The 15599-nt window shown below is 37.3% G+C and overlaps 1 protein-coding gene across 1 annotated transcript in view; it reads left to right on the top strand.

Moving 5' to 3' along the window:
• LOC121385845 (zinc finger protein 708-like) overlaps window positions 1–15599 on the top strand; it is a 32626-nt gene that overhangs the window by 13242 nt on the left and 3785 nt on the right. The window lies entirely within an intron of this gene.

The following is a 15599-nucleotide window of genomic DNA, read 5'->3' on the forward strand; positions in this document are numbered from 1 at the left end:
GAGAGAGAGAGAGAACATGACAAATCATTCACCAAAAAAAACCCCCTAAAAGCCACACTTTATAAGCAAATAGTGTATTACAATTTCACTCCCACCTACAGATTAGTAATAAAGTGACAAACTTGGGATCAATGTCATTTTTATGTAAGTACACATTTGCAATATTTCATCAGTGGTGTCGAACTAATTTGTGGTTAACTGAATCGGAGACGAAACGTCTGGTACACATATTAAGACTAGCTATCGTTCTGCATTACGCTTACTTTACTATTACAGTAGCACTTTTCGCGGCAAAATGTAACAATGGTTTGTAAAATTTTACATTTTTTTTATTAATTTAACTGACTTGAATAAAACAAGATCGGTAGGTATATTAATTAATTAATATTAATGTCATGAATGTGTCACAGATTACTGGTAGCCAAATAGTATTTAGTGAAATGTTGCACGCGAAAGTATAGGGGAAGAACTTAAGAAGAGAAGTGTGGATCCGTTTCTTTTGTTTTCGTACGATCGCAAGTGTTCTGTTATATGTTCAGGTTTTTACACACCGTGGCGAAGTTGCATGCATTGCCATAGAGCCGATGTCTGTCCCGTAGTAATTACTATATGATATTTGAAATATCTTTGAAATGAATACATAAACTACATAACAAGTAAGACAAATTTCATACATGGCTTCAGTTTACTCGATTGTCAAAAACATTTTCGTCGGTCGGCTGTTGACAAATACAGTTAATAGACAAACGTCTTAGTAATAGCAGGAAACAGTCGATAATATCAAGTTCAGGTTGCAATGGAGTGGAGAATGCAGAATGATAAACTGTTTAATAAACTCGGGATTTAAAAATATAGAAACTTTAGCATACATTCAGAAATGGTTGCTTCCCCCAAAAAAAATAATGATAGCGAATTTGGAAAAAAAAATCCGGATATTTGGCATTAATTGCGGAATTCCATATATAGGTTACAAATTCCGCAATTTCCGGAAAATTCAGGAAAGTTGGTCGCCCTGAATCAGTCTGACAGTGTGTGAGAGAGAAGTGAGGTCAACATTTATCAGTTTAGATCTATTGATGTGAGGATGAAGTATAAAAATTCATAATCCATGCAGTGGTAAAAATGATATCTGTAATTCTTTGCTCAATTTAGTTAATGGAAATAATGTAAATATGTTGGAGGTGTTGACTTTCAATAGTACTTTAAAACAATTATATTAAATCAATATTAAATGAAACATTAAATGTGAAAACAAGCATATAAACAAAAACATATATATCGAATTACCTAAAACAAGTGTTTATAATTAAATGCTTAAAGATTCTCCGTACACCACCCCCCCCCCTCCCCCCCACCCCCCACCCCACACAACAAAACCAAAAACCACAACAAAACAGACAACAACAAAAACTGCACAGAAACCACAAAACACACACGAAGATATCTTTCAAATGTGAAACATGGCGAACCATTGTTCGGTGTATGCATGTACAAAACCTGCAGTTAAAGGCAAAAGAAGTTTGCATACATGGAAGCGGTTCTTAAACCGAAAACGTGCGTATTTGGAAAGGACCGTCAAGATGGGATACGATTTGCAGTGACCACTTCACACCTGGGGATTCCGACAATTATCTAGGGTGGTCGATGGGAATGGCACCAAAACTTTTGTTAAGGAATTTGTCTGTTCAAAGCCTGTGGCCCCCCCCCCCCCCCCCCCCCCCCCCCCACCCCCCGGGTTCAGCCTATTTGCAGCCCAGAGCCCGAACGTCGCCCGGAGACAAAAATCAAAGCCCGAATGTTAATGCCGAGGTGTATATTGTTCATATTTGGCACAAAGATACATCTCACGATCCATTTATATATGTCAAAAACTAAATCTAGGAAATATAGGTTTTAGAAAAAAATCTCATTTTTCATGTTCGGGCTGTACATAACGAATTCCCGAAAATCGCCCGAAGACAAAAACAGATAGGCCTACCGAATGTTAATGCGATTTTTTCTATATTATATACTTATACTATTATTCTTTAATAGAAAGAAAGAAAGACATGTTTTATTTAACGACGCACTCAACACATTTTATTTACGGTTATATGGCGTCAGACATATGGTTAAGGACCACACAGATTTTGAGAGGAAACCCGCTGTCGCCACTTCATGGGCTATTCTTCCGATTAGCAGCAAGGGATCTTTTATTTGCGCTTCCCACAGGCAGGATAGCACAAACCATGGCCTTTGTTGAACCAGTTATGTATCACTGGTCGGTGCAAGCGGTTTACACCTACCCATTGAGTCTTGCGGAGCACTCACTCAGGGTTTGGAGTCGGTATCTGGATTAAAAATCCCATGCCTCGACTGGAAGGCTCAGTGGGTAGGTGTGAACCACTTGCACCGACCAGTGTTCCATAACTGGTTCAACAAAGGCCATGGTTTGTGCTATCCTGCCTGTGGGAAGCGCAAATAAAAGATCCCTTGCTGCCTGTCGTAAAAGAGTAGCCTATGTGGCGACAGCGGGTTTCCTCTAAAAAAAACAGTGTCAGAATGACCATATATCCAATAGCCGATGATAAGATAAAAAGTCAATGTGCTCTAGTGGCGTCGTTAAATAAAACAAACTACTTTTTTTCATTCTTTAATAGTCACGTAAAACATTGTTGTTCATGTTTCCCTATATGCCATTACCTAACGGTCTGGGTGTAATAAAGTTCTGTTCTGTTCTGTTCAAACCAATTTTCAACAACAATTTAAAGGGACAGACCCAATTGTTTAAACACTAAGGCATGCCGCGAATGGGATCCGAACCCAGTACCTACCAGCCTGTAGACCGATGGTCTGTCACGACGCCACCGAGGCCGGTCCCAAGTGTTTAAACACTAAGGCATACTTTTCACCTAGAACCTAGTTTCAACCAGTAAAAAATGGACATCAAGTTTGGTTAAATTACAAACCTGTAACAAATTTGCATAGAACAGAGTGAAACAAGCGTCTCTGACTAAGAAATACCCTTAGAAATAGACTAAAACGAGACTCCATCGCCGTTTCTTCCCAGACGCACGTGCGTTTTTATAAATATGAAAAATGCATTTTCTGGTATTAGAAACACCAGGATGACCGGAATCACTTCGGTTGTACGGAGATAGATACTCTAAACAATAAAATATAACTAATGTTTGATTTCAGTGATCATAAACGACCCTAATAGTGAGAAAAGAATATGCCTTAGTGTTTAGAAATTAATGTTTGACATACAATAGCTGTTTATTAATTAATTAATGTGCTCTAGTGGTGTCGATAAATAAAACAGACGTCTACACAATGTATGTTGAACAACCACCTATAATTGTTACACTTCCCTGTACACAACAGTAGTCAACGCGTTGCCAATACCGCAGTCATAATAAATGGCCTCACCCGATTTGAAATATTTGTTATTACACCTAAAGACAAGAAGTTGAACTACTTCACTTCGATATTTCATGAGGAATTGTCACCTGTATATGATATTAAATGATCTTATATCCGGATGGGAGGTGGGAGTGGGGTGGGTAAGACATGTTGGCATTTAATACTAAAGCATAATGGTCCGATATATGCAGGCGCTGCAAAGGTAAGTGAGCATTTGTGGAGTGGACCGACTGGTTGAGATTTTTTATTATATAATTATATTTCGATATGTATATATTTTATTTTATGTTATTTTATGTTATTAAATGCACTTTCTGGCAGTCTACAAGTAAAATTCATAGTTACAAAAACTGATAAATGCAACTATTTTAAAATACTTTTGTTTTTACGATGTAACATTTGTATACAAGCATATACGTTGAATATATAAACATTAGTCAGGTACCAAATTGTTGGATCAAATGAACAATTGTACAATGCAATCAAATATACTCAAAGGCAAAAGTTATTGTGACACACAAAAGACAAACATAATTGATGATATCACTGCAACAACTCCCTGGTTGCATTTCTTTGAGCGGTTTCATGCACATTTATTACTCCAAACAATCCATGTCACAATAACTTTTGCCTTTGAGTATATCTTGAACACGGACTTAGGAATGTGCCAAAAAGTGTGTGTGTGTGGGGGGGGTGGGGGGTGGGGGGGTGGAATGAGAGGGGGCACACACACATATATAAATATTATACATGTATAAATAAATAAAAAAACATTGCTGCTATTAAAAAGTAACTTTTGCAGGCATTGAAATAAGTCGAGAACGGTCGTTCAGGTTACCGGGAGGTTACCGTATGAACAAAAAGTCAAGAACGGTGGTACCGGTCTCGGTGGCGTCGTAGCAGGCCATCGGTCTACAGGCTGGTAGGTACTGGGTTCGGATCCCAGTCGAGGCATGGAATTTTTAATCCAGATACCGACTCTAAACCCTGAGTGAGTGCTCCGCAAGGCTCAATGGGTAGGTGTAAACCACTTGCACCGACCAGTGATCTATAACTGGTTCAACAAAGGCCATGGTTTGTGCCTGTGGAAAGCGCAAATAAAAGATCCCTTGCTGCCAATCGGAAGAGTAGCCCATGTAGTGGCGACAGCGGGTTTCCTCTCAAAATCTGTGTGGTCCTTAACCATATGTCTGACGCCATATAACCGTAAATAAAATGTGTTGAGTGCGTCGTTAAATAAAACACTTCTTTCAAGAACGGTGCATCGTTCTCGACAAAACTTTTAGCGGTAGTTTCGTTTCCGAACGTAAACCAGGAAACGTATTCTGGACTTCCGCATTTTATTTTTTTGTAAGCATCGATGTTCGTGTGCACTTGTGCGATTGCAAGCAATTATACTTATATAGTCATTCTGTGCTTAAGCAGCGTCCACTAGATGTATATACTTCTGCATTTCGTTTTCTCGTACGAAATTGCACCAATGTTTGTGCGCACTTGTGCAACTGCTAGCAATTTCGGTAATCCGCATTTTAGCAGCGCCCAATAGATAAATTTACTTCCGGATTTAGTTTCTCGTACCGAAGTTCGCGCGCACCGATACAACTTCAGAACGTTCATAAATACATGTATACTACAATAATCATCTGACATTAAAAGTAGTAGTAACAGGAATTCAATTCTAACTTTAATATAGTTGTGGTAACCTATAGGTTACCAGGCTATATTTTGTGGTAACCTGTAAATGGGTTACCAGACACAATGCTTCTTTCGATGCTGCATTTGTATACAAGTGTCCCACCCTCAATGTAGCTGAACTCTGGTTTGGTAGCACAGGGCGGGACGTAACCCAATGATAAAGTGTTCGCCTCATGCGCGGATGGTATTGGTTAGATCCCCGTCGGAGGGCCACTTGCGATATTTCTTGTTCCAGACAATGCACCACGACTGGTATATTAAATGGTGTGGTGTGTGCCGTCTTTTCTGGGATGGGGTATATGAAAGAACCCTTGTAACTGGTTTTCTCTTGAAGACTATGTCAAAACTACCAAATGTTTGCACCCAATAGCCGATGATATTGTGATCTAGTGGTGTCGTTAACCAGAACGAACTAAACTGGTCTTATATCGGCCATGTTTAACTCGGGACGATAGAACTGCCGACGTTGCTGTCTATTAATCTAAGATTATGTGTTGGTTTTTAAATGACCGATATTGCATTCCACTCAGTCCGAAGTAGTGTTTCATTTCGGTTATCAGTATACAAGTATAGCCCGAAAGTAATTATTAGTTTGTGTATAAAATGACAACAACAAAAAACACTCATGCATACATATTATCATTTTTTTTTCAGTATACCCACCTGATATTAAATCGTTGCTTTGTATAATCGCAAAATACAACAAATTATACTAATAAACTAAATTCACAAAGAGAAAAACAATCGAGTCAACACAAAGCAAGCGGAAATAGACACACTAATCTGACCCGCTGTTCGGACCATACTCAATGCGGATGGCTATAATCATTGCGAAGCATGGTGTGGGGGATGGGGGACAACTACCCCCTTCTGGTAGAGAAAAATAACTCAATCCGTTAAAAATAATGGAGGCATTCGGACAAAATCAACTGGCCTATAAAACATGTATATTCATCATGCTGTGACTGTCAAGACATAAGGTCTAGAAAATTTAGTTTGTATTTATCAGCTTCTTCAGATCTAGTTTGTTTTGTACTCTGACTGTAAGACATTTTAAAGCCGCACACCCTAGTTCCATCCAGCGAAAATAAATTATAATTTAGTTAATCTACAAATCTGTAACACACTTAGATCACATTTTTATCAAATGGAGTGAAAAAGCAGGTTTTATATCGATAAATATCATGGGAATCCCCATGTCCCAATTGCTTGAAATAATTTTGAAAGTTAGTATTCTGATGTCACCGGTAGAAGCACAACAATGCCTACGTCACGACAAATTTCACAGACTTGGGGTGCGTTCGTTTCAACTCTCCTGGACATGTTCCAACTGTTCTGTTCTGGTTGTATCCCCTCTCCAGATATCGTAAGACTTAGCAAAATTATTGGTTTTAAGGGTTTGTAACGTTTTGTATTGAGACACTTACTTGTCTGAAATTTATTGTTACTGAAAATGTTCACGAACTGTGAAGAAAAATCTCACAAATGAACAACAACAAATCGGATGTTGATTGCGCGAACCGTGCACGAGAAAACAAACCGAACCAAAATGATAACGGTCACGTGATATACCAACGTCTGTGACATTAAAAATAGATTGGACCTCGCTTGCTTAACGGTTTTTTCTCGACAACACGTTTTGTGAAAAAATGCAAAAAATGCATTTCTTGGTTTTACAAACATCAGGATTACCAAAAAGCACTTCAGGTGAATGGAAATGTGTATTCTAAATAATAAAATGTAAGTAAAGTGCAATTTTATTTGTGAAAAATGGGGTTTAATAGCGAAAAACAACGCCGTAATGGTTAACAAATAAACGTAACTAGGGTGTGTCCCTTTAATGAAAGCGTATCACCTTCGAAATGTCGTCTAACTCTCTTACAGTCAGAGTACTTGGGCTAGATAGTAAAAAGCACGGCCTTTGATATACCAGTTGATGTGACGACCGATAATGAAAATCCACAATCGATTGTTTGAGAATAGTTTAACTGTAATAGAATTGAGATAAAATTGTTTGAGATTGGCGTTTGTGTTTATGTGTACATGCATACATGCATACATACATACATACATACATACATACGTACGTACGTACGTACGTACGTATGCACGTATGTATATATATATATATATATATATATATATATATATATATATATATATATATATATATATATATATATATATAACATAGTTACATTGGTGATCTGACGACACGACAACAGGTGCACGATGCTTATAACTCATATTCTTATGTTCATAAAATTCTAACCGATTGTGTAATCGGAAGTTGAAAGTTGATCGGTTGTGCAAACTGATTATAACCGATCACGGGCGTAGGAAGGTGACAAAAGGAGCTTGGTGGGGGGAGGCACACACAGATCTATAAATACATGTATCAATATATAAAACCATCGCTGCTGCTAAAACGTGGGGGTACATGCCCCGTGCCCCTCCCCCTTCCCCCGTGCTTCCTTCGCCAATGCCTATGATCGATGGTGACATTTCAACCGATTCCTAACACTTCATATCTATTTTTTATAGGTACAATTGTTTAAATTACTTTTTTCTTTCTGTTTTTTAAATACCATCAGATGCTGGCAGGAACGTTGGAAAGTGTTTTTAAGTATGTGTGTGTGTGTGTGTGTGTGTGTGTGTGTGTGGCGGGGGTGGGGAGGGGCAACGGTCAAGGTCGTTATTAGGTAAGACAAGAAATGAGTTACAAAACATCCTCTACATTTTCCCATTAATTGCAAGGGATCTTTTCCCGCTCAGGTCCAGTTGAGAAAACAGTCAGCCCATTAAAGTGAAAGGGGTTGGTGAATTACACAACTGGGTATGAAAAAATAGAGATACACAAATAGCCAGGTGTTTGCCTTACATGATTCCTCTTTTGAAGTGGTCACACTGACTAAAACAATTCGTACAATACAATTTTGCGAGTATGATTGTGATTATTATTCAGTATTGTAATGTGTTTGTTTGTTTACGTATATCAACGTTTTCTGAAGCGAGTTTGGCATTCGTGTTATTTATACTCAAGAACTATTTTCCTGGTCATGTAGCCTAACCAGTATGTTTATTTTATTTTATGTAAATAATAATAAACAAATAAATAAAACAAATTAAGCATTAAATAAAAGAAGAAAGAGCAACTGTTACAGAGATTCATTTTCTTAAACAAGAAGATCGAAAATCATTCCATCATTACAAACCAAATGTAAAATATATTGCGCCGGGGCTTCGGAGCGGGAGCCGTGGTGGGGGTGTTTGGCGTGTAAGTCTCAGTACATATATAGAATAATAAATGGTAAAATTGACACGTGTCCTCTTGCAGTGTTCGAGATAAACATTTTGGGCAGTATCCCATTTGGATATTAACATTTCAAAATCTGGTATCCCACCTAAGCATTTAGTATCGAACTTAAATGAAATTCATAAACAACATCGTAACAAACTTGGACGACACTGAATGAATGAATGAATGAATGTTTAACGACACCCCAGCACGAAAAATACATCGGCTATTGGGTGTCAAACTACGGTATGGACGACACTGTTACTTAAATGATGACTTTCATTGTTACAGCGAAAAATAAAAACACAGGATTAAAAAAACAAAACAACAACAACATTATATGGTATCCCGGTGGGATATTGGGTTATTGAAGTCTGGTATGCAAAATTAAATTCTGGTATCCCCGGGATATCGGGATTCCATTAATCTCGAACACTGCCTTGCCCTTCTTTATCTTCACAAGACAATGGCATATGCAGATGGATGTCAGTGTATGGTGGTATATACATTAGGCCTTTCCCCATGATTTTTTTAAGGCGCTTACATACTTAGCATCATTATAACACACAAATCAAGCCAAAAGAAGTGGGGTAGTGGGTTGAAAACAGTTAAGTGTTTGCCTTCAATCCATCAAATCATGTTTGTTTTTTGTTTTTTGGGGGGGTGTTTTTGGGGGGGGGGGTTGGGGGAGGGGGTTTTAAAACTTTTTTTAAAAATAACCCATCAATTACCCACCCCCAACAATTTCATAATTTGCGCCATGTTGTTGCTGTTGATTTCAGCGTCGTGTTAAATGCTTGTTGTGATTTCTGCTTGTAAAATACCTAAGCTAACAATGCTGACTTCACAGTATATTCCATTTATAAAAAAACAAAAAACAACTTTAATAAAATAAAATTTTACAGTATTTTTAAAATCCAGCTAACTTATTAAATGTCACCTCACAGTTTTACAAATATATATCTAGCAAATATGATTATTGTAAACTAATTCAGTGTACGTTTAACTGCAATTTGTATAAATACTGCATGTTAATTTCCCGCGATCGCGATCTGCATGCATGCTCACGACCATAGGTACAAAATTAACAAAGACAAAGGAAATAACCGAAACTGCAGTTAGGTATTCATTGATGCAAACAACTATTGTTTTTCTACAAATTTACATCAATATTTACTTCTGTATAATTGTATTGTTTAATGTCCTCAACGATGTCTCTTGACACGTGAGTGTCAGCTGACTCTGAAGCGTGACGTATATTACGCCGAGAGCTTTCCTCAGTTCAGCCAACGAACGTTCTTCCTTACGTTCACGAACTATTTGATTGGTGTCCGTCGTGTCCATTTGGTTTAACGTGAAGTGCACAAACCAGTGTAGCGAACGTTTTGTTTTCGCTCGGTCTGGCTGAACTCCGCCCTTGGAATAGCCGACATGTCTTTCGGCCCTGAACTGGCATGTGTATTCAAATTGACATGCACTGTCGGTTTGTTTTTATTACTTTGGTTCATAGACTTTACAAAATTAAAATAGCAAGTTACATATCTTCCAGACATTGAATCACCGTTACATTGTTGTCATACATGTCGAATGCATGCCGTTAAAATTAATAACCTTGATTATTAAAATTAGCAACCATCATAAGGAATACGCTGAATTCTGGATAACACCGTTACCGGTCGCGAGATCGCTATTACGCTAATTGAATATTTGGTATTATTATGTTTGAGGCGTTGAATAGATTATGTAACCGTTTGATCACATCAGAAGATAGAAAATGGCTCAGCCAAAATTTTAGCCACTTGCAAATTTTATTAGCCATTTGTTTTTGTAAAAATAATTTTTAATTAGCCGATGGCTAAATTGGTTACCGACAGCGCGAGCCCTGGATGTTTTCAGTGTGTTTTAGGAAGGGGGTGTTAGGATAGAAATTACTGATTGCCAACTTAACTGTACTATTAAAAAGTGCTTCACCTATTGTTCATTGAGTTAAATAGTACAGTTGATTCTGTCAATGGGCATCTTCTTTGATCGGCCTTGAAGCTTGATTGCTCGGCACGGGAATCCCGTTACGCGTAAACGCCTCCCTGACGGATTAGCTGTCCCAGTAGATGTGTTAAAATTACCAAACACCAATTGTGAGCAGATGACTGGTCCATTGTTAAGTAGTTAGGAAGTGTTTTACCTGTCATAGTGATTAGGTGTGCTTGGTATACTGGTACACAAGTTGTTTGCAAGAGGTAGTCGACTGCCACGCTCGTACTTGTGATACTTGTTTTTCTAAAGTACTTCAAGTCAAGGCGTAGCGGCAATTGATTTAAGGCGCTTCCACGCCGTCAAAGCGCTTACTTTACGGACCAAGGCGTGTCGGGCCGCTACGCCTAACGGCCCTGGGGAAACCCCTGTGTAACATGAAACTACCGGTCTAGTAGGGTATGGTGGTATGTACATGACAATACCGGTCTAGCAGGGTATGTCAGTGTATGGTCGTATGTGCATGACAATACCGGTCTAGTAGGGTATGTCAGTGTATGGTGGTATATAAATGAAAATACCGGTCCAGTAGGGTATGTCAGTGTATGGTGGTATGTACATGAAAATACCGGTCTAGTAGGGTATGTCAGTGTATGGTGGTATGTACATGATAATACCGGTCTATAATGGTATGTCAGTGTATGGTGGCATGTACATGATAATACCCGTCTAGTAGGGTATGTCAGTGTATGGTGGTATGTACATGATAATACCGGTCTAGAATGGTATGTCAGTGTATGGTGGAATGTACATGATAATACCGGTCTAGAATGGTATGTCAGTGTATGGTGGTATGTAAATGAAAATACCGGTCTAGTGGGGTATGTCAGTGTATGGTGGTATGAACATGATAATACCGCTCTAGTAGGGTATGTCAGTGTATGGTCGTCTGTACATGAAAATACCGGTCTAGTAGGGTATGTTAGTGTATGGTGGTATGTACATGATAATACCGGTCTAGTAGGGTATGTCAGTGTATGGTGGTATGTACATGATAATACCCGTCTAGTAGGGTATGTCAGCGTATGGTGGTATGTACATGATAATACCGGTCTAGAATGGTATGTCAGTGTACGGTGGTATCTACATGAAAATAACGGTCTAAAGGGTATGTCAGTGTATGGTGGTATGTACATGATAATACCGGTCTAGTAGGGTATGTCAGTGTATGGTGGTCTGTACATGATAATACCGGACTAGTAGGGTATGTCAGTGTATGGTGGTCTGTATATGATAGTACCGGTCTAGCGGGGTATGTCAGTGTATGGTGGTATGTACATGATAATACCGGTCTAAAATGGTATGTCAGTGTATGGTGGTATGTACATGAAAATACCAGTCTAGTGGGGTATGTCAGTGTATGGTGGTATGTACATGATAGTACCGGTCTAGCGGGGTATGTCGGTGTATGGTGGTATCTACATGATAATACCCGTCTAGTAGGGTATGTCAGTGTATGGTGGTATCTACATGATAATACCCGTCTAGTAGGGTATGTCAGTGTATGGTGGTTTGTACATGATAATACCCGTCTAGTAGGGTGTGTCAGTGTATGGTGGTATGAACATGATAATACCCGTCTAGTAGGGTATGTCAGTGTATCGTGGTATCTACATGATAATACCGGTCTAGCGGGGTATGTCAGTGTATGGTGGTATGTACATGATAATACCCGTCTAGCAAGGTATGTCAGTGTATGGTGGTATCTACATGATAATACCCGTCTAGTAGGGTATGTCAGTGTATGGTGGTATCCACATGATAATACCCGTCTAGCAGGGTATGTCGGTGTATGGTAGTATGTACATGATAATACCCGTCTAGCAGGGTATGTCGGTGTATGGTGGTATGTACATGATAATACCGGTCTAGCAGGGTATGTCGGTGTATGATGGTATGTACATGAAAATACCGGTCTAGTAGGGTATGTCAGTGTATGGTGGTATGTACATGATAATACCCGTCTAGTAGGGTATGTCAGTGTATGGTGGTATGTACATGATAATACCGGTCTAGAATGGTATGTCAGTGTATGGTGGTATGTACACGATAATACGGGTCTAGAATTGTATGTCAGTGTTTGGTGGTATGTACATGAAAATACCGGTCTAGTGGGGTATGTCAGTGTACGGTGGTATCTACATGAAAATAACGGTCTAGAAGGGTATGTCAGTGTAAGGTGGTATGTACATGATAATACCGGTCTAGTAGGGTATGTCAGTGTACTGTGGTATTTACATGAAAATACCGGTCTAGTAGGGTATGTCAGTGTATGGTGGTATGTACATGATAATACCGGTCTTGTAGGGTATGTCAGTGTATGGTGGTATGTACATGATAATATCGGTCTAGTAGGGTATGTCTGTGTATGGTGGTATGTACATGAAAATACCGGTCTAGTAGGGTATGTCAGTGTATGGTGGTATGTACACGAAAATACCGGTCTAGTAGGGTATGTCAGTGTATGGTGGTATGAACCTGATAATATCGGTCTAGTAGGGTATGTCAGTTGGTAATACTACTCGGTATACGGTTCATTTGGTGTTGGCTGTCTGTGTGTGTAGTTAGTTCTGCTAATTTGAGTTCTGGAAAGATGGGATGGGGACAACTGACATTTAATCTTAGCTGCCACATTTGTTATTTTGTGTCTAATAAATTTAGTTACACTCTTGAATAGTTAGAAAAAATTAATTTAAAACAAAAACAATTTAATATATATTGTTTACATGATAGTCATTTTACAGGAGATCTTGAACACTATATACGAACACAATGGGGATATAAGTGTTTTATAGTTCTTTTTCTCCTTATATTTTTGTTATCTGTGCTGGAATTCTAGGAATATTAATAAGAAATTCAAAAGGTATTAAAGGCATAAAAATAGACGAGGAAGAATATGTAATATTCCAGTATACACAGATGATACGACATTCAATTTATATCGCTCTCCCACATCCCTGAACAGTACATCGTATATTTTAGATCACTACGTCAACATGTCTGGCTTAAGAATAAATTATTCAAAGACAAATATTGTATGGATAGGAAGTAAGACATTTTCCAAGGAGGTCTTTCATCATTTTAAATGGAAGCTTGAATGGGGTGCTGAAATTTTCAATCTTTTGGGTGTTAATTTCTCCGTTAATATTGATCAAATGGTCACTGATAACTATGAGCCAATGATAATGGAAATGAAAAATACAATAAAACAACTGGTCAAGCAAGAAACTAACAGTACTGGGTTGAATTGTTGTAGTTAACACTTTAATAATTCCAAAAACGACCATTATGAGAGTACTACTAATGCAATACATGTCCACTACCGAACACAACTATTTTCTAAATGTAAGGGGCATTTGTACACAAAATGCCAGCTCAATATCTCAAGACCTGGAAAAAGTCAGGAAAACGAATTTTCACATCTCATGGTTTCAAGGGCCATAACTCGGTCAAATATGAGTAAACCATCATAAACGTCAACCTTTATCTGTAACAGTACATTATAAAGGTATATAAAAACTTTCAGCTCAGTATCTTAAGGCATTCAAAACAGAAACATCCGGAAAACTATGTGGGGCAGACAGACGGACAGAAGAACGGAGATGAAACCTATAGTCCCCTCAAGTGGGACCAGTATAGAAATAATAACACATCTGCCAATTGCTCTGCCAAATCCCACAGATAAAAAAATAAAACAAATAAATAAGATGCTTTATGGTTTTATTTGGCAAAATAAATTTGAAAAAAAGATGAAAAAAAATAGAAATATTAGAACACTAATATAAAAATGGTGGCCTTAAAATGTTAAACATTAACACGTTTGTGATAGCTTTTAAGTTACTTGGATAAGGCGACTATATACATCAATCTCTAACTGGGTACATCTGTGTTAAGCAGTTACAGAAATAACAAATGGACATTTTATAATACACGGAGATCACTTGATCCAACTTCAAAAGACAAAAATTAAGAATAACTTTAGGGAAGATGTATTACAAAGTTGGCAAACTATTGAAGAAGTATATAGAGCAAATATTTGAAACTATAGTAATATAAGAGAAGATAATGAACCAATTGTATATAAAATGATATAAAAAAAGGTATACTATTTATACACGATTTATTGGATGAACATAGACAATTTATGAAGTATGAAATTTTAAAGGGAAAATGTACTGTCAATTTCATTTTTTTTAGAATACGGTATATTAATAAAAGTAGTGACATTGTTCATTTACAACATTACCAGTATGCATAACTAAACTTTTACTCCATTAAAGACCTTTTTTCCATTCAAATTATTTTTAAAAAACCTGGAAACAAAAGAGGTTGTCAAGATATGTATAAACTTCTAAACACTTCAAGTAAATTCCCTACCTCACAAATGAAATATGGAAAATTGGGTTATACGGTGAGTTACCCTTTCCTTTCATGAATGGGGTCAATATTACAGCCCACCTTTTACAACATTCAAAGATCCTTCTTTACTATGGTTGTAGTATAGGATTCTACAAAGAATAATAACCAACACTGTCTTATATAAAATTAAATACATAGACTGACTGAAATGTTTGCAATGTACACAACCAGAAAAATTCGAACATTTGTTTTATCAATGCCAAATGGTATTGGAACTTTGAAAATATATAGCATAATGGATTGTCAACAATGGAGGAAATGAAATACTACATTATATAAAAAAATACAATATTGTTTGAAATTACAAAAAATAAATAAAATAGAAAGACATTTATAACTTTGCTGATTGTTAATATTAAGTACTACATATACAGGATGAAAAAGACCAAAAAAAAACCAACGTGGATTTTTCAAAATTGTTAGTAAGAAATGAGATATTGAAATGTATATATTTTATAAAAATACAATGTTAAAGAATTTGATTAAGAATGGGCTCCTTGGCAAATAATGTTGTTTTTTTCACATTCTCATTATACATACATATATATATATATATATATATATATATAGAAGATATATGTATATATCTGTGTGTATGTGGGTTTTTTCTTATTATTAAACTTTATATGTTTAGTCCCTCACATAGAAACGCACAGCCCAGGTAGAGGGGTATACATGAGTTGTTAAATACACTCTCCTAAATACATGCACAGACAAAGCTAATCACACCCCTTAATAAATAAGGTACACA

The sequence above is a fragment of the Gigantopelta aegis genome, chromosome 12 (assembly GCF_016097555.1).
Source record: "Gigantopelta aegis isolate Gae_Host chromosome 12, Gae_host_genome, whole genome shotgun sequence".
Classification (NCBI taxonomy): Eukaryota; Metazoa; Mollusca; class Gastropoda; order Neomphalida; family Peltospiridae; genus Gigantopelta; species Gigantopelta aegis.